Source organism: Ranitomeya variabilis, chromosome 2, assembly GCF_051348905.1.
Source record: "Ranitomeya variabilis isolate aRanVar5 chromosome 2, aRanVar5.hap1, whole genome shotgun sequence".
Classification (NCBI taxonomy): domain Eukaryota; kingdom Metazoa; phylum Chordata; class Amphibia; order Anura; family Dendrobatidae; genus Ranitomeya; species Ranitomeya variabilis.
In genome coordinates this window covers 225,740,999-225,766,274 of record NC_135233.1, presented here as the reverse complement: position 1 = coordinate 225,766,274, position 25,276 = coordinate 225,740,999, and the positions used below count along the sequence as shown (strand labels likewise).

The 25,276-nt window shown below is 42.5% G+C and overlaps 1 protein-coding gene across 1 annotated transcript in view; it reads right to left on the bottom strand.

The window, feature by feature from the left end:
* The window catches only part of DUSP9 (dual specificity phosphatase 9), a 67,486-nt gene that overhangs the window by 24,913 nt on the left and 17,297 nt on the right, over positions 1–25,276 (bottom strand). The window contains exon 2 of the mRNA XM_077283791.1: positions 19,525–20,049. The gene's annotated coding sequence lies outside the window, so the exon portion shown is untranslated. The remainder of the gene's footprint in view (positions 1–19,524; positions 20,050–25,276) is intronic.

Genomic DNA, 25,276 nt, shown 5'->3' with positions numbered 1-25,276 from the left:
GGTATACCCTTTATTAAAGGGGAATTCAATAATTCAGAGTCTTGTACATTGTTGATTTTCCTGATGGCACTGCAGTATGTAGCTGATGACTTGGCATAGGCAAGTTTCTATGTCTTTTGGCAATATCACTCTGTATTCTGGTATAGTGTCAACCCTGTACCCAGGAGAGAAACATGTCTGCCAGGGCTTTTGGTATAAGAATTGCAGTTGCAGAGAGTGAGACCGTGACCTGGTCTGTGTGGGAGGGTTGCCCGTCGATGCCAGTGCATATTTCAGCTGGATGTAAGTCTGAGGTCGCACATTCAGCTGAAATGAATTGTGGTGCAGAGACCCACTGGGTTCCTGCACCGCAATACAAGATGCGGCCATTCAGAAGCCAGCAGCTGATGTTGGGTTTTCAAGTTACTGGTGGCACATAGCAAATACATAATGCTCTGCTTGTCGCTTTCGTGCTGAAGTCAGCTGCCGGCTACAGCAGAGGACACCACACGTTGTTAAAGCAGGAAAAGGTGACTGGAATTGTTTATATTTTTTATGCGTTAAAGAACAGCAGCAGAATGGGGGACATATACCAGGATGGGAATATATGTACTAGGATGGGGAACATATATACCAGGATGGGGGCACATATACCAGGATGGGGGACACATACCAGGATGGGGGACACATATACCAGGATGGGGGACATATACCAGGATGGGGGACACATATACCAGGATGGGGGACACATATACCTGGATGGGCCCAGGATTGGGAACACGTATACCAGGATGGAGGACATATATACCAGAATGGGCCCAGGATGGGGGATATATATACCAGGATGGGCCCAGGATGGGGAACACATATACCAGGATGGAGGACATATATACCAGAATGGGCCCAGGATGGGGAACACGTATACCAGGATGGAGGACATATATACCAGAATGGGCCCAGGATAGGGAACACATATACCAGGATGGAGTACATATACCAGGATGGGCCCAGGATGGGGGACATGTATACCAGGATGTGGGACATATATATGTATAAACCAGGATGGGCCCAAGACGGGGGACATATATACCAGGATGGGGTACATAAATAACACAATGGGCCCAGGATGAGACATATGTCCTTATAGGATTTAGAATGCTTCAAGAGCCCATACATCTGACCAACATTCAGGGGGGCCCAGGTCAAAATTTTGCACTAAGGCTCATCGGACTCTAACTACGCCAGTGACCAGTGAGGGAAATGACTTGTCTCTGGGTTATTAAAAACAAAAAAAGTCTACCATTAGGCACAACATGGTAGGGTGAATACAACTCAAAACAGGAACCAAAAAACGTACGGGTACCACTAAAGAGGAATATGGCAACATATTAGCTAAAGGGTCTTATTACAACCTCAAATTAATATGAAAAGTAAATTGTACCCTTCCTCATTGCTGAGATATCCCATAGTAATAGGAGCACTCATGAGAAAGTGGTGAATGAGGTGCTAGGTGGGACTAGAAACTATACTCCTCAAATGTCCACAGTGATTCTGACAAATAATAAAAAAACTAATTTCATCCATAGGCTTGTAGATGGAGATGTTGATCATCCCCTTTAAGAAAACTGCTTGTTTTGGGGTTACTGTTCCTTTAAAAAGAACACTTTTCATCTTTTGCTTAATACACAATACTTTATGTATTAATAAAAGAGCATTGCTAGCCTAATGGAAGGTCCTCTCCAAGAGCCGATGTAGAACTGCTGAAGAGAGTGATCTCGTGACAGCCGCGATACTTATCTGCAGCATTAATGAATAGCGTAGTATAGGGGAAAAATGTGAACGGTCTAATTAACATCTGTACAGCACAATGTATGCATGTTGTCCATGATGCGTCGTGACGCCGTGTCTGTATTGTCGAGTGGATAACAGATAATTAGATGAGCCATGGACCTCAATGCAGTAGATAGGGGACTTTGTAGACCTACCAAAAACAGTACGAAGGATTACTAGGTCTAAATGAAATAACGGGTAATATCAATAAACAATACATAAAACGTGAGTTCAGATAGGTAATTTAGAACTTGGTTAACAGCAAGGTTCCACAAATTTTTATGATGCTTCTATAGCTAGGAAGCCGCATTTAGTATTGGTTTCCCTCCCAAAGACTGTAGTCATGCATTTTCTAAAACATTTGGGACATCTCCGACAGTCCCATCAAAAAATGAATGGAGTGATGGTGCGCATGGGTGGCTGTTGCTCCCTTCAAATGAGACCCTTCAGTGGTCTGTCCTTGGGGTCAGTGGGGGTCACAGAAAGTAATCACTTATCCTCTGGGTAAGATACTCTGTTAGGATAGGGAAAACCTTTTAAGGGTTTAGACCAGAAAATACTATTATGAACTGCAATACAAACTGCATAAATTGTTAAATAGATCTTACACTTGATAAGGCTGGAGTCTTTACTCTACGAGTTCCCATCAGAAAAGCTGTATAATTTTAAGTGTGAGGGGGTGGTCGAGCTTTTATACCCCTGTCATGAAGACATCATTTAGTTAACATTAAAAATATGCTTTGTTATATTCTCAGTTATTATAAAAAGTTTTTATCCCTATTGGCTGTGGTCTGTGTCAGCCTCCAGCAGGGTTAACTGCAAGGCCGGCCCCTGGAGGAGGCAGATTTCTATGGGGGGACCAGTGGGAAAGAGTAGTCTATGTTGGAAAGGAGGTGAAAGCGAGAGCACAGGTAGACCAGTGGTGGAATACACAAGGCTCAGCATGAACAGGGACTAGTTACAGAGGTGGCAGAGGAGGGCTTTTATCAGTCTGATCAGGGATATGTCAGGTTTAAGTATTAGTCTTCTTGGATTGTACGTTGACCTTGTGTATGTACCTGTGCAGTCTCACAATACATAGCCTAATTGACAGCTCTTCAGTGTCCCTCCTTCCTGTTGATGATTCTCCGCCTAGCAGCCTGAGTGACAGCTCCTCAGTGTCCCTTCTCCCTGCTGCTGAATCTTCACCCATCTAGTCTAAATGACAGCTCCTCAGTGTCCCTTCTCCCTGCTGCTGAATCTCTGCTCATCTAGTCTAAATGACAGCTCCTCAGTGTCCCTCCTCCCTGCTGCTGAATCTCTGCCCATCTAGTCTAATTGACAGCTCCTCAGTGCCCCTCTTCCCTGCTGCTGCTGAATCTATGTCCATCTACTGTAAATAACAGCTCCTCAGTGTCCCTTCTCACTGCTGCTGAATCTTCACCCATCTAGTCTATATGACAACTTCTCAGTGTCCCTCCTCCCTGCTGCTGAATCTTTGTCCATCTAGTCTAAATGACAGCTCCTCAGCCTCCCTTCTCCCTGCTGCTGAATCTCTGCTCATCTAGTTTGACAGCTCCTCAGTGTCCCTCCCTCCTGCTGCTGAATCTCCACCCATCTAGTCTAAATGACAGCTTCTCAGTGTCCCTCCTCCCTGAGGCTAAATCTTTGCCCATCTAGTCTAAATGACAGCTCCTCAGTGTCCCTCCTCCCTGCTGCTGAATCTCTGCCCATCTAGTCTAAATGACAGCTTCTCAGTGTCCCTCCTCCCTGCTGCTGAATCTCTACCCATCTAGTCTAAATGACAGCTCCTCAGTGTCCCTTCTCCCTGCTGCTGAATCTCCACCCATCTAGTCTAAATGACAGCTCCTCAGTGTCTTCTCCCTGCTGCTGAATCTCCACCCATCTAGTCTAAATGACAGCTCCTCAGTGTCCCTCCTCCCTGCTGCTGAATCTCCGCCCATCTAGTCTAAATGACAGCTTCTCAGTGTCCCTCCTCCCTGATGCTGCTGAATCTCAATGCATCTAGCTTGAATGACAGCTCCTCAGTGTCACTCCTCCCTGCTGCTGGAAATCTCACACTGTTCAGTATAAGCTGCGGCAGGCAGGCTGGGTGAGTGGAGATTGAATACACTTGAGCTTTTATATCTGAACTGATAAAATACTCATATATGTATCCCAGCTGTGTCGACATGAATTTTTTAAAGTAATTACACCAGTGTCATCTATTTGTAGAGTAACTAAACATTTGTTGTTATATTTTATATGTTGTTGTTCTGTTAATTGCAAGTAGATTAGTAGGTGGTTTGGGCCCTGGGACCCCCACCGATCGCTCAAGAACACCTCTGGGGGTGCATAACTCTCATGTATGTGCTCGTTGAGGCAGGAGTTTCATTCACCTGTCTCCTGACCTGTGCATCTCTCAGTGGCATTTTGAGCGATCACTAGGGGTCACCGGACCCCACTAATTTACTTGAAATTAGGAGAACAACATCTAAAAATTAATTGATTAACTGAAAAGAAGACAAACAACATACAATGTTCCGGAAAACGAGGCACATCTGTGATTTACATTTATTCAAATAAGTGATACTTTGTTTCTCCTGTGGAGGCGCTGCAGGGAAATTCTACACTTCTTGTATGGTTCATTCATACAGTGGTGTCAAAGTTTGGGCATCCCTGGTCAAAATTACTGTTGTAGCAAGTTGAAGATGGAATGGTCTCTAAAAGGCCTAAAGTTAAAGATGACACATTTCTTTTCTATTTTAGGCAAAAAAATATAAATATTGTCACCAGAGCTAGCAAAGTCTCTTGATCATGCTCAGAGCATGATGAAGAAACATTGTCTGTCAGTGCAGCGCTGACAGTTTGCATAGCATAGGGATGCTGCTGTATGCCCATGCTATAGAAGCAATCAGCCTGCAAAAAAATGATAGTCCCATGGTGGGACAAAGTAAACAAAAGTTAAAAGGTGAAAAAAAATGATTTTTTGGGGGGAAAAATATTATATATAAATAAATACATCTATATGTACATTGTACCCATATATAACCACTTAGTGACAGAGCCAATTTGGTACTTAATGACCGAACCAATTTTTAAAATTCTGACCACTGTCACTTTATGAGGTTATAACTCTGGAATGCTTTAACAGATCCTGCTGATTCTGAGATTGTTTTTTTGGGACATATTGTACTTCATGTTAGTGGTAACATTTCTTCTATATTACTTGTGATTATTTATGAAAAAAATGGAAATATGGCGAAAATTTTTAAAATTTTGCAATTTTCAAACTTTGTATTTTTATTCCCTTAAATCAGAGAGATATGTCACAAAAAATAGTTAATAAATAACATTTCCCACATGTCACATAGTTACATAGTTATTAAGGTTGAAGGAAGACTGTAAGTCCATCTAGTTCAACCCATAGGCTAACCTAACATGCCCTAACATGTTGATCCAGGGGATGTCTACCTTACATCAGCACAATTTTGGAAACAAAATTTTTTTTTTGTTAGGCAGTTATAAGGGTTAAAAGTTGACCAGCAATTTCTAATTTTTACAACACCATTTTTTTTAGGGACCACATCACATTTGAAGTCATTTTGAGGGGTCTATATGATAGAAAATAACCAAGTGTGATACCATTCTAAAAACTGCACCCCTCAAGGTGCTCAAAACCACATTCAATAAGTTTATCAACCCTTTACGTGCTTCACAGGAACTGAAACAATGTGGAAGGAAAAAATGAACATTTAACTTTTTTTTGCAAACATTTTACTTCAGAACCATTTTTTTATTTTCACAAGTGTAAAAACTGAAATTTAACCATAAATTTTGTTGTGCAATTTCTTCTGAATACACCGATACCCCATATGTGGGGGTAAACCACTGTTTGGGCGCACCGCAGTTTGACTTTTTCAATGCAGAATTGTCTGGAATTGAGATCGGACGCCATGTCGCATTTGGAGAGCCCCTGATGTGCCTAAACAGTGGAAACCCCCGACAAGTGACACCATTTTGGAAACTAGACCCCTTAAGGAACTTATCTAGATGTGTGGTGAGCAATTTGAGCCCCCAAGTGCTTCACAGAAGTTTATAAAGTAGAGCCGTGAAAATAAAAAATCGCATTTGTTTACACAAAAATGATCTTTTCGCCCACAAATTCTTATTTTGACAAGGGTAACAGGAGAAATTAAACCACAAAAGTTGTTGTGCAATTTCTCCTGAGTATGTCGATACCCCATATGTGGGGGTAAACCACTGTTTGGGCACACCGCAGAGCTTGGAAGTGAAGGAGTGCCGTTTTACTTTTTCAATGTAGAATTGGCTGGAATTGAGATCTGACACCATGTCGCGTTTGGAGAGCCCCTGATGTGCCTAAACAGTAGAAACCCACCACAAGTGACCCCATTTTGGAAACTAGACCCCTTAAGGAACCTATCTAGATGTGTGGTGAGTAGTGTTGAGCGATACCGTCCGATACTTGAAAGTATCGGTATCGGAAAGTATCGGCCGATACCGGCAAAGTATCGGATCCAATCCGATACCGATACCCGATACCAATACAAGTCAATGGGACTCAAGTATCGGACGGTATCCCTGATGGTTCCCAGGGTCTGAAGGAGAGGAAACTCTCCTTCAGGCCCTGGGATCCATATTAATGTGTAAAAGAAAGAATTAAAATAAAAAATATTGCTATACTCACCTCACCGAGGGAACCGGCAGCGTTCTTTGCTTAAAATTCGCGCGTTTACTTCCTTACGTGAAGTCCCGGCTTGTGATTGGTCGCGTGCCGCCCATGTGGCCGCGACGCGACCAATCACAGCAAGCCGTGATGTAATTTCAGGTCCTTCAGGATTTTAAAATTACGTTCTGGCTTGTGATTGGTCGCGTCGCGGTCACATGGGCGACGCGACCAATCACAAGCCGTGACGTCACGGGAGGCTGGACACGCGCGCATTTTAAAATGGGCGACGCGACCAATCACAAGCCGTGATGTAATTTTAAAAATGCGCGCGTTTCTTGCCTCCTGTGACGTCACGGCTTGTGATTGGTCGCGTCGCCCATGTGACCGCGACGCGACCAATCACAAAGCCGGAACGTAATTTTAAAATACTGAATGCCTAGAAGGACCTGAAAATTACGTCACGGCTTGCTGTGATTGGTCGCGTCGCGGCCACATGGGCGGCACGCGACCAATCACAAGCCGTGACGTCACGGAAGGAAGGAAACGCGCGCATTTTAAGCAAAGAACGCTGCCGGTTCCCTCGGTGAGGTCCAGGCTGCGTCGGAGAGGTGAGTATAGCAATATTTTTTATTTTAATTCTTTCTTTTACACATTAATGTTGTTTCGATACCGATACCGGATACCACAAAAGTATCGGATCTCGGTATCGGAATTCCGATACAGCAAATATCGGCCAATACCCGATACTTGCGGTATCGGAATGCTCAACACTAGTGGTGAGCACTTTAAACCCCCAAGTGCTTCACAGAAATTTATAACGTAGAGCCGTGAAAATAAAAAATCCTTTTTTTTCCTTCAAAAATGATTTTTTAGCCTGCAATTTCTTATTTTCTCAAGGGTAACAGGAGACATTGGACCCCAAAATCTGTTGACCAGTTTGTCCTGAGTACGCTGATACCCCATATGTGGGGGGGGGGAACTGTTTGGGCACCCATCGGGGCTCGGAAGGGAAGGAGCGCCGCTTGGAATGCAGACTTTTTATGGGATGGTCTGCGGGCGTCATGTTGCATTTGCAGAGCTCCTGATGTACCTAAACAGTAGAAACCCCCCACAAGTGACACTATTTTGGAAACTAGACCCCCCAAAGAGCTTATCTAGATGTGTGGTGAGCACTGTGAACCCCCAACTGCTTCACAGAAGTTTATAATGTAGAGCCATGAAAATAAAAAAATCATTTTTTCCACAAAAATGATCTTTTCACCCCCAAATTTTTTACTTTCACAAGGGTAACAGGAGAAATTGGACCCCTAAATTTATTGTGCAATTAATGCTGAGTAGGCTGATACCCCATATGTGGGGGTAAACCACTGTTTGGGCGCATGGCAAAGCTCGGAAGGAAAGGAGCGCTATTTTGGAATGCAGACTTTGATAGAATGGTCTGCGGGCGTTATGTTGCATTTGCAGAGCCCCTGATGTGCCTAAACAGTAGAAACCCCCCACAAGTGACCCCATTTTGGAAACTAGACCCCCCCAAGGAACTTATCTAGATGTGTTGTGAGAACTTTGAATGTCCAAGTGCTTCACAGAAGTTTATAATGCAGAGTTGTGAAAATAAAAAAAATAAAAATTTTCCACAAAAAGAATTTTTAGCCCCCAAGTTTTCATTTTTGCAAGGGTAACAGGAGAAATTGGACCCCAAAAGTTGTTGTCCAATTTATCCTGAGTACGCTGATGCCCCATATGTGGGGGTAAACGACTGTTTGGGCGCACGGCAGAGCTCAGAAGGGAGGGAGCACCATTTGACTTTTTGAGCACAAAATTGGCTGTGGCGTTTAGAGACCCCCTGATGTACCTAAACAGTGGAAACCCCCCAATTCTAACTCCAACCCTAACGCCAACACACCCCTAACCCTAATCCCAACCCGATCCATAATCCTAATCACAACCCTAACCCCAAAACAACCATAACCCTAATCAGAACCCTAAATCCAACACACCCCTAATCCTAATCTCAACCCTAACCTTAAACCTAACCCTAATCCCAATACACCCCTAATCCTAATCCCAACCCTAATCTTAACCCTAATCCCAAACCTAACCCTAATCCCAAACGTAACCCTAATGCCAACCCTAATCCAAACCCTAAGCCTAATTCCAACTCTAACCCTAACTTTAGCCACAACCCTAGTCCTAACATTAGCCCCAAACCTAGCCCTAACTGTAGCTCCAACCCTAACTTTAGCCCCAACCCTAACCTTAAATTTAGCCCCGACCCTAACCCTAGCCCTAACTTTAGCCCCAACCCTAACCCTAGCCCTAACTTTAGCTCCAACCCTAAATTTAGCCCCAACCCTAACCCTAAATTTAGCCCCTAACCCTAACCCTAAATTTAGCCCCAACCCTAACCCTAAATTTAGCCCCAACCCTAACCCTAACTTTAGCCCCAACCCTAACCCTAAATTTAGCCCCAACCCTAACCCTAACCCTAATTTTAGCCCCAACTCCTCTAGCTGCCGGCCGGCAGATCATGGCGGGGATACTGCGCATGCGCCCGCCATTTTCTTACTGGAGGAAGAAGCCGGCGGCCAGGAGAGGACACAGGAGGACCCAGGGACACCGGTAAGTATAACAGGGTCCCCAAATCCCCCTATCTGATGATCACATCAGAGGACAGAGAATTACACATCGCTTTTTTTTTTTGCGGACGCCGGTAAACAGTTAATTATCGGCGATCGCAAAACAGGGGTCGGTAAAAACCGACCCCGATAATGTTCTTTGGGGTCTCGGCTACCCCCGGCAGCCGAGACCCCAAAGATCTTCCGGGTGCCGGCTGGCGGGCGCACTGCGCATGCGCCCGCCATTTTTTGGCCGCAACAAGATGGCGGCGCCCATCGGAAGCCACGAGGAGCACCGGGGGAGACAGGTGAGTATCGGGGGCGATCGGGGACCCCATTTCTCTGTCCTCTAATGTGCGATCACATCGGAGGACAGAGAAATTAAATGGGAAATCGCAATATTTTTTTTTTGCGACCACCGGTAAACTGTTAGTTACCGGCGATCGCAACTCGGGGATCGGTAAAAAACCCCCGAATCATGTTCTCTGGTGTCTCGGCTACCCCCGGTAACCGAGACCCCAGAGAAAATCCAACTCTGGGGGGCGCTATTCACTTTTTCCACAGCGCCGTTAATTAACGGCGCTGTGGTTTAAGCACCCTTAACTGCCGCCGTTAAAAGGCGTATCGGCGGTCGTTAAGGGGATAAATATTTTTACAAGAAAGATATATATATATATAAAAATAAAACTGCACATATTTGGTATTGCTGCATCCAGGACGGCCCAACCTATAAGATTGTCCCACTAGTTAATCCCTTTAATGAAAAAAAATTTAAAAAAAGGCAAAAAAACGCTTTATCATACTGCCAAACAAAAAGTGAAACCAAGCGCAATCAAAAATACATATAAATAAACATGGTACAGCTGAAAACGTCATCCTGTCCCACAAAAAAACAAGCCGCCATACAGCTCCATCAGTGAAAAAATAAAGTTATAGCTCCCTGAATAAAGCGACGCAAAAAATAAATATTTAGTATTATTTAGTTAGTATTGTGTAAAAGCTCCAAAACATAAAAAAACTATATAAATGGGGTATCGCTGAAATCATACTGACCCAAAGAATAAAGCTGCCTTATCAATTTTACCACACTCCGAACGGTATAGAAAAAAAAACCTGAATTGCTGGTTTTTGTTCATTCTGTCTCCCAAAAAATGAATTGAAAGCGATCAAAAAATGTCATGTGTCTGAAAATGGTATCAATAAAAACGTCAGCACATCTCACAAAAAAACCAAGCCCTCACATGACTCTGTGGGCTGAAATCTGGAAAAAATGTTAGCTCCCAAAATATGACGATGCAAAAAATAGTTTTTGCAAAAAAAAGCATCTTTTATTGTGTGACAGCAGCCGATCATAAAAAAAATATAAATCTGATATCGCTGTAATTGCATCGACCCAAAGATTAAAATCATCTAATCACTTATACCGCACGAGGAATGGCATAAAAAATAAAACCAATTCTTCACCTGTTGTTGATTTATTCATTCTGCCTTCCAAAGATCGCAGTGAGGCTCGGACAACATTTATCCTGTGCACTGCGCTGAGTGCTTACACTGGGGCTTCAGTGTGAATCTCTGAAATACGTGATTCAGGTGGAACCCAAGGTGGAAGATTCCCTATAATGAGGCAGATGAAGGCACTCTGGACACCGTCTGACCTGTGATCTAGCTATGTCCGTCTTTTTAGGTATACATAAAAGTGCAGTCGGCCACAGTTTTGTGCACTCCTGAAAAGGACACTGCTGAACATAGGCCAGACTGAGTCCAGAGTAACTCTGCTGCCTCATTATAGTGAATGGATCCCTCGGAGGTCTCATCTGAATCACGTCACTCAGAGATTTAGATGGAAACCCTGATGTAAGTGCTCAGCATAGAGCTCCGGATAAATGTGATAGCAAACATTATGTAAAATGTTCCTAACAAAAGCTTCATCTCAATCCACAAAAAAGCAAGTCCCCACTCAGATCCATCATCTGTTAATAGAAATATAGGGGACTTCCACGCAACTGGTAGTACAAAGGCTCCCCCGCCAAAAGAAATTCAGCAAATTCTGCGCTCCCAAATCCAAATGCCCCCCTCCCTTGTGAGCCCTACAGTGTACCTAAACCACATATAGCATCCACATGTTTGTCATTTCTGTAGCGATGAGAGACCACCTAATTTACAGGTGCATGTCTCGAAAAGCATGAGCTGGGCATAACGTACTGGTTACTACAACGTACTGGTCACTACAACGGCAGTTTGCAATTTTCACTCAGTAAACATCCATTGCTCCTTGTTTCTGGAAATCAGCCATGGAGTCAAATTGTCACTACACCTGTAGATAAGTTCCCAAGGGGTATAATTTCCAAAATGGGGTCACTTGAGGGAGGAATTCTTCTCTTCTAGCACTTAGAGTTTCTGTATATGGAGTCTACAAACTATTCTAGGAAAATCTGCATTCCAGGAGTCAAATAGCGCTCTGTCCTTCCCGAGTCTCTCCGTATGGCTAAGCATTACTGTACAGCCACATATGGGCTATTGCCACATTCAGTAGAAATTGTGGGACAAATTTTGTTGCCAATTTTACCCACTTCTTGTGTGAAAATGTAAAATCTGGTGCTAAAGCAAAATGTTGGTGGTAAAAATAAAAATATTTTTATTTCACTGCGCAATGGTATAATATTTTGTGACACACCCGTGGTGTCAATATGATCACTGCACCCCTAGATGAATTCATTGAAAGATGTAGTTTGTAAAATGGGGTCACTTAAGGGGATTCTGCTGTACTGGCACCTCAGGGACTCTCCCAGTAGGTCATGGCACCCGCAAACCGTAACAGTAGACTCTGAACTATAAATATGGTGCTCATTCCCTTCTGAGCTTTGCACTGTGCCCGAAAAATATTTCCTGATTACATGTAGGGTATTGGCGCACTTAGGAAAAAATGGACCTCAGCTTCTTGTAAAAAAAATTCTCCTATTAGACCTTAGAAAAAGTAAATTGGGGCTAAAACAACATTTTAGTGGTAAAAATGCAATTAATTCTTCATTGCTCAATGGTATAAACTTCTGTGAGGCACATGTGGTGTCAATATAATCACTGCACCCCTAGATGAATTCATTGGGGGGTTTAGTTTGTAAAGTATACATATAGGGGGTTTCTGCTGTTCCGGCTCCTCAGGGGCTCTGCCAATATGATATGGCACCCTCATCAAACTATTCCAACAAAATCTGAACTCCAATGTGGCGCTTCTTCCCTTCTGCGCCTTGCACTATACCAAAAAAGTAGTTTTACCCCACATGTGGGGTATCGGTGTACTCAGGAGAAATTGCACAACAAGTTACATGGTGCAATTTCTCCTGTTACCATTATTCAAATGCAAAATTTGGGGCTAAAAACATTTTTGTGGCAAAAATTAGATTTGTTTTTTTTTATTTTCACAGCACGTTATAAACTTATTTGAAGCACCTGGGGGTTCGATGTGCTCACCACACATCTAGGTAAGTTTGCTGAGGGGCCTAGTTTCCAAAATGTCATTGTTTAAGCACATCAGGGGCTCTCCAAATACAACATGGTGTTCACTAATTGTGCCATCAAATGTTGAATTAAAAAAGCCAAATGGCGCTCCTTCCCTTCTGAGCTCTGCAGTGCGCCCACACAGTGGCTTTCCCCCACATATAGAGCATTAGCATGCTCAGGAGAAATTGCAAAACATATTTTGGGGTCTGTTTTTTACTTCTACCCTTGCAAAAATAAAAAAAAATGGGGTCAAAAGTAACATTTTTGTGAAAAAAAGTTGTGTTCATTTTTTCTTCCACATTCCAAAAATTCCTGTGAAGCACATGAAAGATTAAGAAACTTTTTGAATGTGGGTTTGAGCACCTTGAAGGGTGAAATTTTTATAATAGTGTCAGTTTTGGGTATTTTCTGTCACTTGATGCGGTCTCTAAAAAAATGGTTTTGTAAATTTTTTGGAAAAATGAGAAATCGCTGGTCAAATTTAACACTGATAACTTCCTAACAAAATATTTGTTTCACAAATTGCGCTGATGTAAAGTAGACATGTGGGAAATGTTATTTACTAACTATTTTGTGTGACAAAATTCTCTGATTTAAGGGCATAAGAATTGTTTATAAGAATAAGTTTGAAGGTTGCAAAATTTTTGCCAAACTTCTGTTTTGTTTTTTAAGTAAACACAAGGCATATCAAATATATTTTACAACTATCATGAAGTACAATATGTAATGTAAAAACATTCTCAGAATCAGTGGGATCCATTGAAGCGTTCCAGAGCTATAATGTCATAAAGTGACACTGGTCAAAATTGTAAAAATTGGCTTGGTCATTAATGTGCAAACCAACTTAGTGGGTAAAGTGGTAAATTAGCTTGTTAAGGAACTTATGACTTCTTCACTACCATCATTAGGAAAGGCCAAATGATGCAAATTTCTCAGCTTTATAAAAACTCAGCCTCCTCTAACCTTGTGCCAAAAACAGGAGTCATGGGTTCTTCTAAGCAGCTGCCTAGCACTGTGAAAATAAAAATGGTGGAGTTACACAAAGCAGGAGGAGGCTATAAGAAGATAGCAAAGTGTTTTCAAGTTTCCCTTTCCTCAGTTTGAAATGTAATTAAGAAATGGCAGTTAACTGGGACAGTGAAGGTCAAGATAAGGTCTGGAAGACCAAGCAAAATTTCAGTCATAGCTGCTCGTAGGATTGCTAGAGAGGCAAATCAGGACCCTGACTTGACTGCAAAAACCTTCAGAAAGATTTATCAGACTCTGGAGTTGTGGTACATTGTTCTACTGTTCACAGACACCTGCACAAATATGGCCTTCATAGAAGAGTCATCAGAAGAAAACCTCTCCTGCTTCCCCACCATAAAATTTAGCATCAGGAGTGTGCAAAAGATCATCTAAACAAGCCTGACACATCTTCAAAACAAGTCCTGTAGACCAATGCGATTAAATTAAAACTCTTTGGCCACAATGATCAATGGTATGTGTGGAGAAAAAAGGGCACAGAATTTCAGGTAAAAAACATCTTGCCAACTATTAAGCATGATGTTGGATCAATTATGCTTTGTTACAGCCAATGGCACGGGGAACATTTCACAGGTAGAGGGAAGAACGGATTCAATTAAATTTCAACAAATTCTTGATGCAAACATAACACCATCTGTAAAATAGCTAAAGGTGAAAAGAGGATGACTTCTACAAACAGATAATGATCCTAAACACATGTCAAAATCCACAAAGCGACAATCTCAAAAGGCGCAATCTGAAGGATTTACAATGGCCCTCACAGTCCACTCATCTGAATATCATTGAAAATCTGTGGCTAGATCTCAACATAACAGTGCATGCAAGACTACCCAGGAATCTCACAGAACTGGAAAAATTCTCCAAGGAAGAATGGATGAGAATCCCTCAAACAAGAATTGAAAGACTCTTGTCTGGCTACAAAAAGCATTTACAAGCTACGCTGCTTGCAAAAGAGGCTGCTACAAGGTACCAACCATGCAGGGTGCCCAAACTTTAACATCGGACCATTTTTTTCTTTCATTTTTAAAATGTAAAAGATGAAGAAAAATATTTTTTTTATTGCCTAAAATACAAAGGAAATGTATTATCTTTAACTTTAGGCCTTTTAGAGATCGTTTCATCTTCAACTTGCTCAACTGTTCACAATAACAGTAATTATGACCAGGGGTGCCCAAACATTTACATGCCACTGTAAATTACTGCTGATCCCTGAGCAACACAACCTGTGACCATTTTATTTTTTTTAGGGAAACCTTTCCAACAAAAAAAAAAGATTGGACAAAGATTTTAATAGGACATGGAACACTCTGCACGCTTTATGGATGTGTATTGAAAAACTGGACAAATGAACTTATCATCAGTCACCAGATTTAACAGGCGTCTAATAAATCACACCCGAACACGAAGGGATGAGATGATAAGCCGACAAGGACTCATAAAGCACATGGAAATAAAAGAACATTCTGCAGCCTTCTGGACCGCAAAGACTGGTGTAGTATTGTAGTATAAACAATGTTAAAAAAAAGAAAACGGCGTCATAGTAATCCCACTGATGGTCCTTCCTAGGACCAGTTCTTGTTCTCACTGATCAGGATCTGTTATCACGGAGGGCTTATATTCTTAGGATAACCATGATCTATGCTTAGTGAGTACACATGTACTACCAAAGTTTTTGTACGTACCATGCTCGTGAGGAGCCCTTGTAGCTAGGGTTGAGCGAAACGGATCGGACATTTTCAAAAGTCGCCGACTTTCAGCAAAGTCGGGTTTCATGAAACCCAACCCGATCCCACTGTGGGATCGGCCATGCGGTCGGCGATCTTCGCGCCAAAGTCGCGTTTCATATGACGCTTTCCCCGCCATTTTTTCAGCCAATGAAGGAGTGTGGGCAGCATGATGACATAGGTTCCGGCTTGCTTTGTGCGGCGTCACAGGGGGTAAAACCGCCATTTTAACGTTTGGGATATAGCGATTTGCACAGTGAAACACAAACTTTTCAGGGACGGAGGAGAGAGAGAGAGAGCGAGAAAGAGAGAGAGAGAGAAAAAAAAAATCACCATTGACCTGCATTGGGTTTCGTGTTTCGGTTGGCCCCCGACTTTTCACAATAATCAGCCGATTTCAAACGATCCGACTTTCGAGACAGTCAGGTTTCACGAGACCCGACTCGATCCTAAAAAAGCAAAAGTCGCTCAACCCTACTTGTAGCCAATCAGAAGTGCCAATAGCCAAGATGTGATTTCTCTTAGCACTTCTGATTGGCTACAAGGGCTCCTCATGAGAACAGCAGGTAATTACATTTTCACCCCCCATCCCCCTTAGAACATGGGGCTATTTAGTGGATTTATAAGCCACTCTAACATTACATGAACTAACCTCTTTGAAAATGCTAATTTAAAAGTTACATTAATATGAATGCACTTCCTGATGTCACCTTTGCAAAAATGGCCGCCACAGTAACACAGAAAAATGGCAATATCTTCATAAGGAAATAAAGTAGAAGAACCAAACTTTGTCCATCGCTCTCATTTATGATTTACTAATATTTGAGCAATTTTTCTTTTAAGGTGAAAATCCACTTTAAATGAAAGTCCCTTGACTCTATGAGTTGGATTCACTAGGCTGACACCACCTGGCAGCTATCAGTCAAACTGGGCTTCTTCTGTGAAAACTGGCACAAGTGGCTTCAATTAGAATCTAGTTGTCATTTTTTAGCTTTGGGCAACTCCTACACTTTTTTTCAGTGATCGGTTTCATACTGTAAAGTCATGGAACATAAGATGAGTAGAAAATGCCAAAAACCTGAAATAATATAGGTGAAGCCAGAGCTGTAGCTAGGCTTGTCTTCCGCTGAGGAACATATTCACATTGCAGCACTAATCCTGTATCTAAATAACCTGGCCAAGGCAGAGTGGCTGATTGGTTCCACAGCAGAACACGGAGAGATCCCAAACTGTGATCAACTGTCAGGAAGACCCAAGAGTAGAAAAGGTGAAACAACTGAGTGACTTAAGGTCAAATAAAGAAGTCCCAATGGCGTAAAAAATATGGCTTATAATCTAGAAAAAAAAGGATTTGTGAATGCATTGGTTGGAGGTACGTTAACTTCAAGGATCTGGAGCACATTCTGATACTGGGACCATCCTCAGGGCACTTGTCACCACATCTACTTTATTGAGCAAAGTTGACTTTCTTTGTTCCTAAATCAATATTCGACCACAAAGGAAAGTTTCAATGTGGCCTTAAAGCCCCATGTCTATTGCTGAAGATGGTTTAGCAGCCATAAGACTCTAAGTAATGCTGCCTGAAATTAAAAATTTAGTTTTTTTTTATCATAGTGCTACTCCTGTACAAGGGCTGTGTCTTGTCTGCCATATGTCACGATTCCATCCCTCAGTGTGTCTGGGATGCAGTTACTGACAGCTCTGTCATCCAGTCTGGTGCAGGGGCGTGCTGAGCTGCCAGTGTTTTGATTGACAGCTCAGCTGTTCAATCTGAGATAGGATGGTGCTGGGCTGCCTTCAGGTGTTCCCTGTCCCAGCTGATTGCCCAGCTACTTAGCTGGGCTGTCAGTCCCAGACCTCTGCCAGACATAGCTTCAGCTAAGTGTGGTTGGTTTTCACTGTGCCTAGTGTTTTGCTAAATGATCTGTCACTGCCTGAACGTGGACCTCGTTCTGACACTCTGCCTGTTTAACCCCTTTGTCTGAAACGCTATATTTTGACCTCGGACCGTTACCTGACTATGTCTTTATCTCTTACTTCTGTTTATGACGTACCCTCCTGGCTTTTGACCTTCGGATTCCTTGACTATCCCAACTCACGGCTTGTCCTTGAGAAGTGACTCAACATCACACCATGTTCTTACATGATGATTAAAAGAAGGTTTAATTATTATCACAGATGGTGATTCTTTACTGTATGAACAGTAAGACTATGGATTCTTTACTGTATGAGCAGTAAGGGTACCGTCTCACAGTGGCACTTTTGTCGCTACGACGGCACGATCCGTGACGTTCCAGCGATATCCATACGATATCGCTGTGTCTGACACGCAGCAGTGATCAGGGACCCCGCTGAGAATCGTATGTCGTAGCAGATCGTTTGGAACTTTATTTCGTCGCTGGATCTCCCGCTGTCATCGCTGGATCGGTGTGTGTGACACCGATCCAGCGATGCGTTCGCTTGTAACCAGGGTAAACATCGGGTTACTAAGCGCAGGGCCGCGCTTATTAACCCGATGTTTACCCTGGTTACCATCGTAAATGTAAAAAAAACAAACAGTACATACTCACATTCCGGTGTCCGTCAGGTCCCTCGCCGTCAGCTTCCCGCACTGACTGACTGCCGGCCGTAAAGTAAAAGGACCTGACGGACACCGGAATGTGAGTATGTACTGTTGTTTTTTTTTACATTTACGATGGTAACCAGGGTAAACATCGGTTACTAAGCGCGGCCCTGCGCTTAGTAACCCGATGTTTACCCTGGTTACCCGGGGACTTCGGCATCGTTGGTCGCTGGAGAGCTGTCTGTGTGACAGCTCTCCAGCGACCACACAACGACTTACCAACGATCACGGCCAGGTCATATCGCTGGTCGTGATCGTTGGTAAATCGTTTTGTGTAACGGTACCCTAGGACTATTGAATTTTTACTGTATGAACATTGAGGCTATTGATTCTTTACTGTATGAGCAGTAAGACTATGGATTCTTTACTGTATGAACATTGAGGCTATGGATTCTTTACTGTATGAACAGTAAGACTATGGATTCTTTACTGTATGAGCAGTAAGACTATGGATTCTTTACTGTATGAACATTGAGGCTATGGATTCTTTAATGTATGAGCAGTAAGACTATGGATTTTTTTACTGTACACGTTGAGACTATGGATTCTTTACTGCACGAGCAGTAAGAATATGGATTCTTTATTGTACTAGTAGTGAGACTATGGATTCTTTACTGCACGAGCAGTGAGACTATGGATTCTTTACTGTACTAGTAGTGAAATTGGGGATTCTTTATTGTACTAGTAGTGAGACTATGGATTCTTTACTGTACTAGTAGTGAGATTGGGGATTCTTTACTGTACTAGTAGTGAGACTGTGGATTCTTTACTGTACTAGTAGTGAGATTGGGGATTCTTTACTGTACTAGTAGTGAGACTATGGATTCTTTACTGTACTCGTAGTGAGATTGGGGATTTTTTACTGTACTAGTAGTGAGACTATGGATTCTTTACTGTACTAGTAGTGAGATTGGGGATTCTTTACTGTACTAGTAGTGAGACTATGGATTCTTTACTGTACTAGTAGTGAGATTGGGGATTCTTTACTGTACTAGTAGTGAGACTATGGATTCTTTACTGTACTAGTAGTGAGATTGGGGATTCTTTACTGTACTAGTAGTGAGACTATGGATTCTTTACTGTATGAGCAGTAAGACTATGGATTCTTTATTGTACTAATAGTGCGACTATGGATTCTTTACTGTACGAGCAGTGAGACTATAAAACTTTGTCACAATATGTTGTAATAGTTGATTCAACAAATTCAATGATTAATACACTTACACAGGTTTAAATATCAGATTCTGGAGACTGGATATTAATCTAAGAAACTAGTCTGATTGCCATATGTGTAATTGGGAAGGATTCCTTCCCCCCCCCCCTAATATGGGGTAATGATCTTTTGCTTCATGGGGGGGTTTGCCTTCCTCTTAATCAACATGATAGGCCATAGGTTGAATTCAATGGACAAAGGAGTTTCCAAACTATGAATGGAGCTGAATCTTAGGATCACCCACAACCTATGGATAAGAATGGAGCTGGTAGTGGGGGAAAAAAAGAAACACTTCTCTATTACCTTGGCACCTCTGTATCTCCTCACATCTTGAAGTTAACACTTACCTTGCTCATATATGTTCCATTCTTGTTTAGGTCATTCAAACCAAGAATTATTATGACAATGTAAAACAGAATGTGGGGCGGATCCTCCAGGCAATCATTATCGAATTTACCAGGATTGAAGAAGTGGTGTGAGATTACTAATCCAGCTCAATAACGTCAATGTTCCATCTACAGGACTATCTATGGGACTTTTCCGGATTAATGTCCCTTTCTACTCATTCATAAATCCTGTTTTCTCTTTCTGTCCTATACTTTTTTGCGTTTAGCATCTCTTTCGTGCAATAGTTCTGGATATGGTCCTCCCAAACTGAAATGTCTACAGGCGTCTTCTCCAGCCTATCCAAAACCACAAGACATTCCAAGCTGCAACTCAGATAACACAGCGGCCTTCCTTCTGGTCATGCGTCTTTGGCGAGAAGGCATCCAGGTGTCTTCCAGTATGAGAAGTCAGATAACTCGGCTTCTTGATTTTTTGGGGTCCAATGCTGAATGGTCCAGTGTGTCCCACGTTGACGTTTTTTAGATCTGCAAAGGCAAAAAAACAGCACAGTAAGACTGAGAGGAGTCATTGAGAACCAAACTAAGAGGAGCTCACTGCCCATTTTCCTGGAAGTTCACCCCCTCAGTTTCCTCCCCAGGACCTGGGTTGTTCTACATGCTGTTAGCAGGCTTCCTACTGACATGACCTCAGCTTGTGTAGAGGATGTGACACAATCGTTCCATGTGCTGAGTGAGCTCCTTCATCATTCATCACCACTGGTCATAGAGCAGAAGTCATCACTGCGAAAATCAACATTAAGCTCCTCTCCTATGCCTGAGTTGAAGGCTCCACATCTAGTTCACACCCAGTCTTTGCCTAGGACTACCATTACTGTTGGTTTTCCTCCAATGTCATGGAGTTTCATCTCTAAAAGAGAGTTGTGCAAATTATGAAATGAGCTTCTATTACCATGGGTCCCAAATGAGTTATCTTTATGGAATCGAATCACTCAGAGGTGCAGATTGGACTTCATAGGCCTCAATGCAAAACTCTACCAGTGTCAGCGAACATCATGTGCCTTCCATAGTATTGATGGTCTCCTATGGGAGAACATTGGGAGTCCTATTGGGCTTCATCAAGTGCTAGGGCTGGTGATCGAATTCTGTCCCTCCACCCTCTGTTGTTACATTCCTTTACCCATATTTTTCCACACATGGAGTACTAAGATATAGTTGTCCCATCACAACCTACCTAAAGAGCTGAAATACTTGACAGATGGACCCAGAACAGCAGCTGAGCTGTCTTTCACCCTCACCCTACACCTAAATACTTGGGTGCCCATGCGGAACCCATCACCGTGGAACCTGATCGAGTGGTCTCCTACCCAGCCACCCCTCCATAATCATGCAAAATGTGTGAATATTTTTGCCCTCTAATGGTGACAGGCCACACGACTACTATGGGGTCTTCATTTGTCTAGTGTCCTCCCACGTTTCCCACAATCCACTGAGGAGGATTTCTATGCAGTGGGCTCAGGCATTGAACCCACTCTATACCCAGCGAATGATGATTATTTTGCCCAGCAAACACCCCCCTTATAACTGATTCAAATTAGTGCTAGCTCTGAAGGCTAAAGTTTAACCCTTTAGATGACATGTTGAACAGTGACTATGGCATCTAAGCGGTTAGATGGAGGGTTGTTGTCTGTTATTCCAATTTTGCCCCAATGGTGCAAATGCATATAGTCAGGGGGTTGATTAATGGCAGCAAGGGATCCATGGCATCGGGCCCAATTTGGAGGTCAGCTAGAGGGACCTCTGATATCTATGCGCACTGACTCCCTCAACCAGCACACAAGACAGAACTGGATAAATCTGCCGCTTTCCTGGTATTGATTGTTACACTGAGCAGATTGCAGAAGAAGAAGTTAAACCCCCTTAGATGACCTTCTTACCAGCTACCATGGCATCTAAGCGGTTAGATGGGAGGTTGCCTTTTGTCACTCCCATGTTTTCCCCATGGCGCAATAGTATGAATTAATGGGGTGTTTAAATCAGCAACTTTTACTATGTAATCTGATATCAGCATGACGTAGGGGTTGAGACCCTGATCCTAGCGATGTATCACTTACTAGGCTGTGTGCTACTGCTTCAAGAAAATCAGTGCTTTATCAGCAGGAGATTATCACTACAGGACTAGGTGCCTTGAGCTTCCTGGTCCAACCACGCCCCCACCACTGATTGGTAGCTTTCTGTCTATGCACAGTGTATAGAGAAAGCAGCCAATCAGTGGTGTAGGCGGGGATATATACAGCTCAGCGTTCTGAGAACTACTAGATCTACAGCAGAAAAAACTGTGATTTTATCAAAACTGCTGCACCTAGTAAAGTAAGTGATACATCGCTGGAATCAGGGTCTTTGCCCCTATATCATGCAGTTCTCAGATGAAGCAGCAAAAATATGGTGACAGATTTCTTTTAATGGTAGCCAGGGGCCCATGGTTTAAAGCACAAATTTGGACCTTAGCAAAAGGGACCCCTGATTTTTTCTGTACGTCACTGGCCCCCTCAACCAACAAACAAGCAGACAGAACTGGATAAATCTGCCACTTGCCTGCCATTGACTATTACACTGAGCTATGTATAACTATGTTGTATTTTTAGTATATTTCACATCGATACCGAGATGTGTGAATCCTTTTTCTCTGTTATCCTGTGTATGTGTTTTTATGTTTAACTCTAAAGTTATGGAAGCAATAAAAACGTTTCAAAGAGAATTTTTTTTTTACCAAAGAAACTATTTACATGCACAAGGGGTCTGACTTTTCCTGCCACGCATCTGAACAAGGATTAGTCCTATTGTTATTCAACAGGTCTGATCTTTGACTTTTCTAAGTAAAATATGCAAAAAAAAAAAAAATCTGTCCAAAAATGTTCTGAATGTGGTTACGGTCAGATTTTGTGGATATACACAGTACTTTTGGTCACTTGTCATTTTTTTGTCTTGTATTTATAGATGGGTCTTTTGTGCCGTATTTTTCAAAATGGCGCATGTAAGCAACATATTTTTGCACAAAATCAAAACTGTTTTATTTTTATCTTTTACCTATTTTTTTGTGCAAAAAAAAAAAAAGTCTCATATTCCTCTAAAAATGGTGCAAAATTTGTGCACAAATTAGACATGCACGTAAAATCATTCCAGGGGGGCATGGGAAGAAAACTGGAGTTTATTAGTGTAAGAATGTGGCAAGTTTTTTTTTTTGCTTTTTTTTCAAATCGCAATCGATTGCCTGCAAACATCTGGAAAAAAAATAAAATAAAAACCATGCGGAAAAATATAAAATAAGTTAATGGAAAAAAAAACAGTATTTGCTGTGAATCAAAAATAGCGCAAATGCGATAATGAATGGGGCCCTTTTGTGCTTTCAATTCTTCATTGTTAAGATCTCTGCTTACTGCAGTGAATGGAATGAGATTAAAAAATAAAAAATCCACAGGAGATTGTGGTAAAAATGCTAGAAAATTAGGAATATTGTTATGTGACATATAAAGAAGCAGGTTACAATAGTATAGCTATTCTCTGGATGGGAGCGCTTGCTTTATAGTTTAGTTTTAGGCTTTTGGGGGGGGTGCTAAGCTCCTTATGTACGCGGAATAGTGACTAAGGAGTAGGCGAGATCCTCTATATAAAAGAATATTGATTTACACCGGCAATCATGGAGCATGTAATATACGCAGCCTCTTTTATATTTCCATGAATAGGGACATAAGGACTTTCCAGGAAATGTACATGACTTGAAAACAACTGGTAATTATCTTTTTCCCATCTGTACAATGAAGTAATTCTATCTCTCATGGTCCTCGAGGCACATATAGAATATTATGGCAAAAGCGCCTCATTACCGGAAGTCCTCCACCACCAGCTAAAATGTGACATTCATGAAATGGAGGGTCCTTCAGAGCTGTGGTGCTGCCTCTACTCCTCCAATAGGTTGCCAGTTCCTCATCTTTACAACTACCGCTTTCTGTTTGCAGCTCCTAGGCAGACTTATGTGTCTCCAATGAATATGCAAACAAGCCCAATTATAGAGTTTTCCTGCAGTATCTGCCTCTTGCTTCTCGTTAATCCGATGAATGTACGTCAGTAAAAAAGTAAGGACGGATGAGTACAGAGTCAGGGTTTGTTTGTAGTCTGTTACCATGGAGATACATAAGGGTGCATAGGAGATGTAGACACAGAACGGTCGGATAATATAGCTATCTTCTACCTAGAAGCAGAATCTGGCTAATCTTAAAAGATGATCTATTGGCCTTCATGGCACATGCCCAGTAGTTCTTGCCAGATCGGGTTATCCTCACTTGTTACATATTAATATTCATGGAAGATGTTATGAATTAACTACATGGCAAAATCCTATGCAGTGATCTATTAAGGGGTTTAATTGTAAGTTATACCTTATCCTTACTATAGGAGGTCTGACTGCTGGCATCCCCAGTGATCCTGAGAATTAGGATCCCCAGAACCATCTTGAATGGAGCGGAGATGCACGTGCTCCTCCTCGCCTCTATTCCTTGTCTATGGGACTGCTGAAGAAAGCAGAGTACAGCGCTCCACTATCTCCGACAGTCACGTAGACAATGAGTGGAGCAGAGATCGAGCATGCGCACCTCCACACCATTCAAGACACAGCCAAGGATCCAAAGACTCGTTCTCAGGATCACTGGGGGCGCCAACGATCGGACCCCTAGAGTTTAGTTATTAACCCCTATCTTATGGGGCAACACAGGAGACAATCAGCAGAGGGGTGACATGTAAGCAGGTGTAGGAGCTGCCATGGGTGTTATGATCCTTAGTGGCTGAGGATCACAGAACGAACGAGCTAAGTTACTGAACATAGAACAAGCTCTAGGGAGGTGGTAACTGGACTGACCGCAAAACCTGATCCTAACCAAACACACTGAAGGTAGCCGGTGAACGTGCCTAAATTCCTGGACGTCTCAACGCAGCCTGAGAAACTTGCTACCCCTATAGAGAAAGTAAGACCTCACTTGCCTCAGAGAAATGACCCCAAAGATATAGGAAGCCCCCAACAAATAATAACGGTGAGGTAAGGGGAAAATACAAAACGTAGAAATGAAAACAGATTCAGCAAATGAGGCCCACTAATACTAGATAGCAGAAGACAGGCAGGGAACTGTGCGGTCAGTAAAAAACCCTATTCAAAATATCCACGCTGAGAATTCAAGAACCCCCACACCAACTAACGGTGTGAGGGGAGAAACTCAGCCCCCCAGAGCTACCAGCAAGCTAGGAAATCACATATTAGCAAGCTGGACAAGGACAAATAAATAACCAAGGAACATATTAAACACTGATGAGCAAAAAATAACCAAACAGAAAACTTAGCTTCTCTTGAAGAGACTGATAGCGAAGGAATTCAGGAGATATCAAAATAGCACTGAATACATCGACAGCAGGCAACAACTGATAGTCCAGGTGAGCTAAATAGGAAACCAGCTAACAGATAACGAGACAGCTGATCCGGCCTCAGACCTGCAGAATGACACAAAGAGCCACCAGAGGGAGCCCAAAGACAGCACTCACACAGTACCACTTGTGACCACAAGAGGGAGCCCAAAAACAGAGTTCACAATACATGGGTCCATACATCAAAAGATGCCCATTTCCTTATAAATAATAAGGTGCAGCTTGTGATAATTACGGAGGGAGTGTGCCAGATTGCTACCCTGGCTGAGTGCCCTTCTCTGTGACA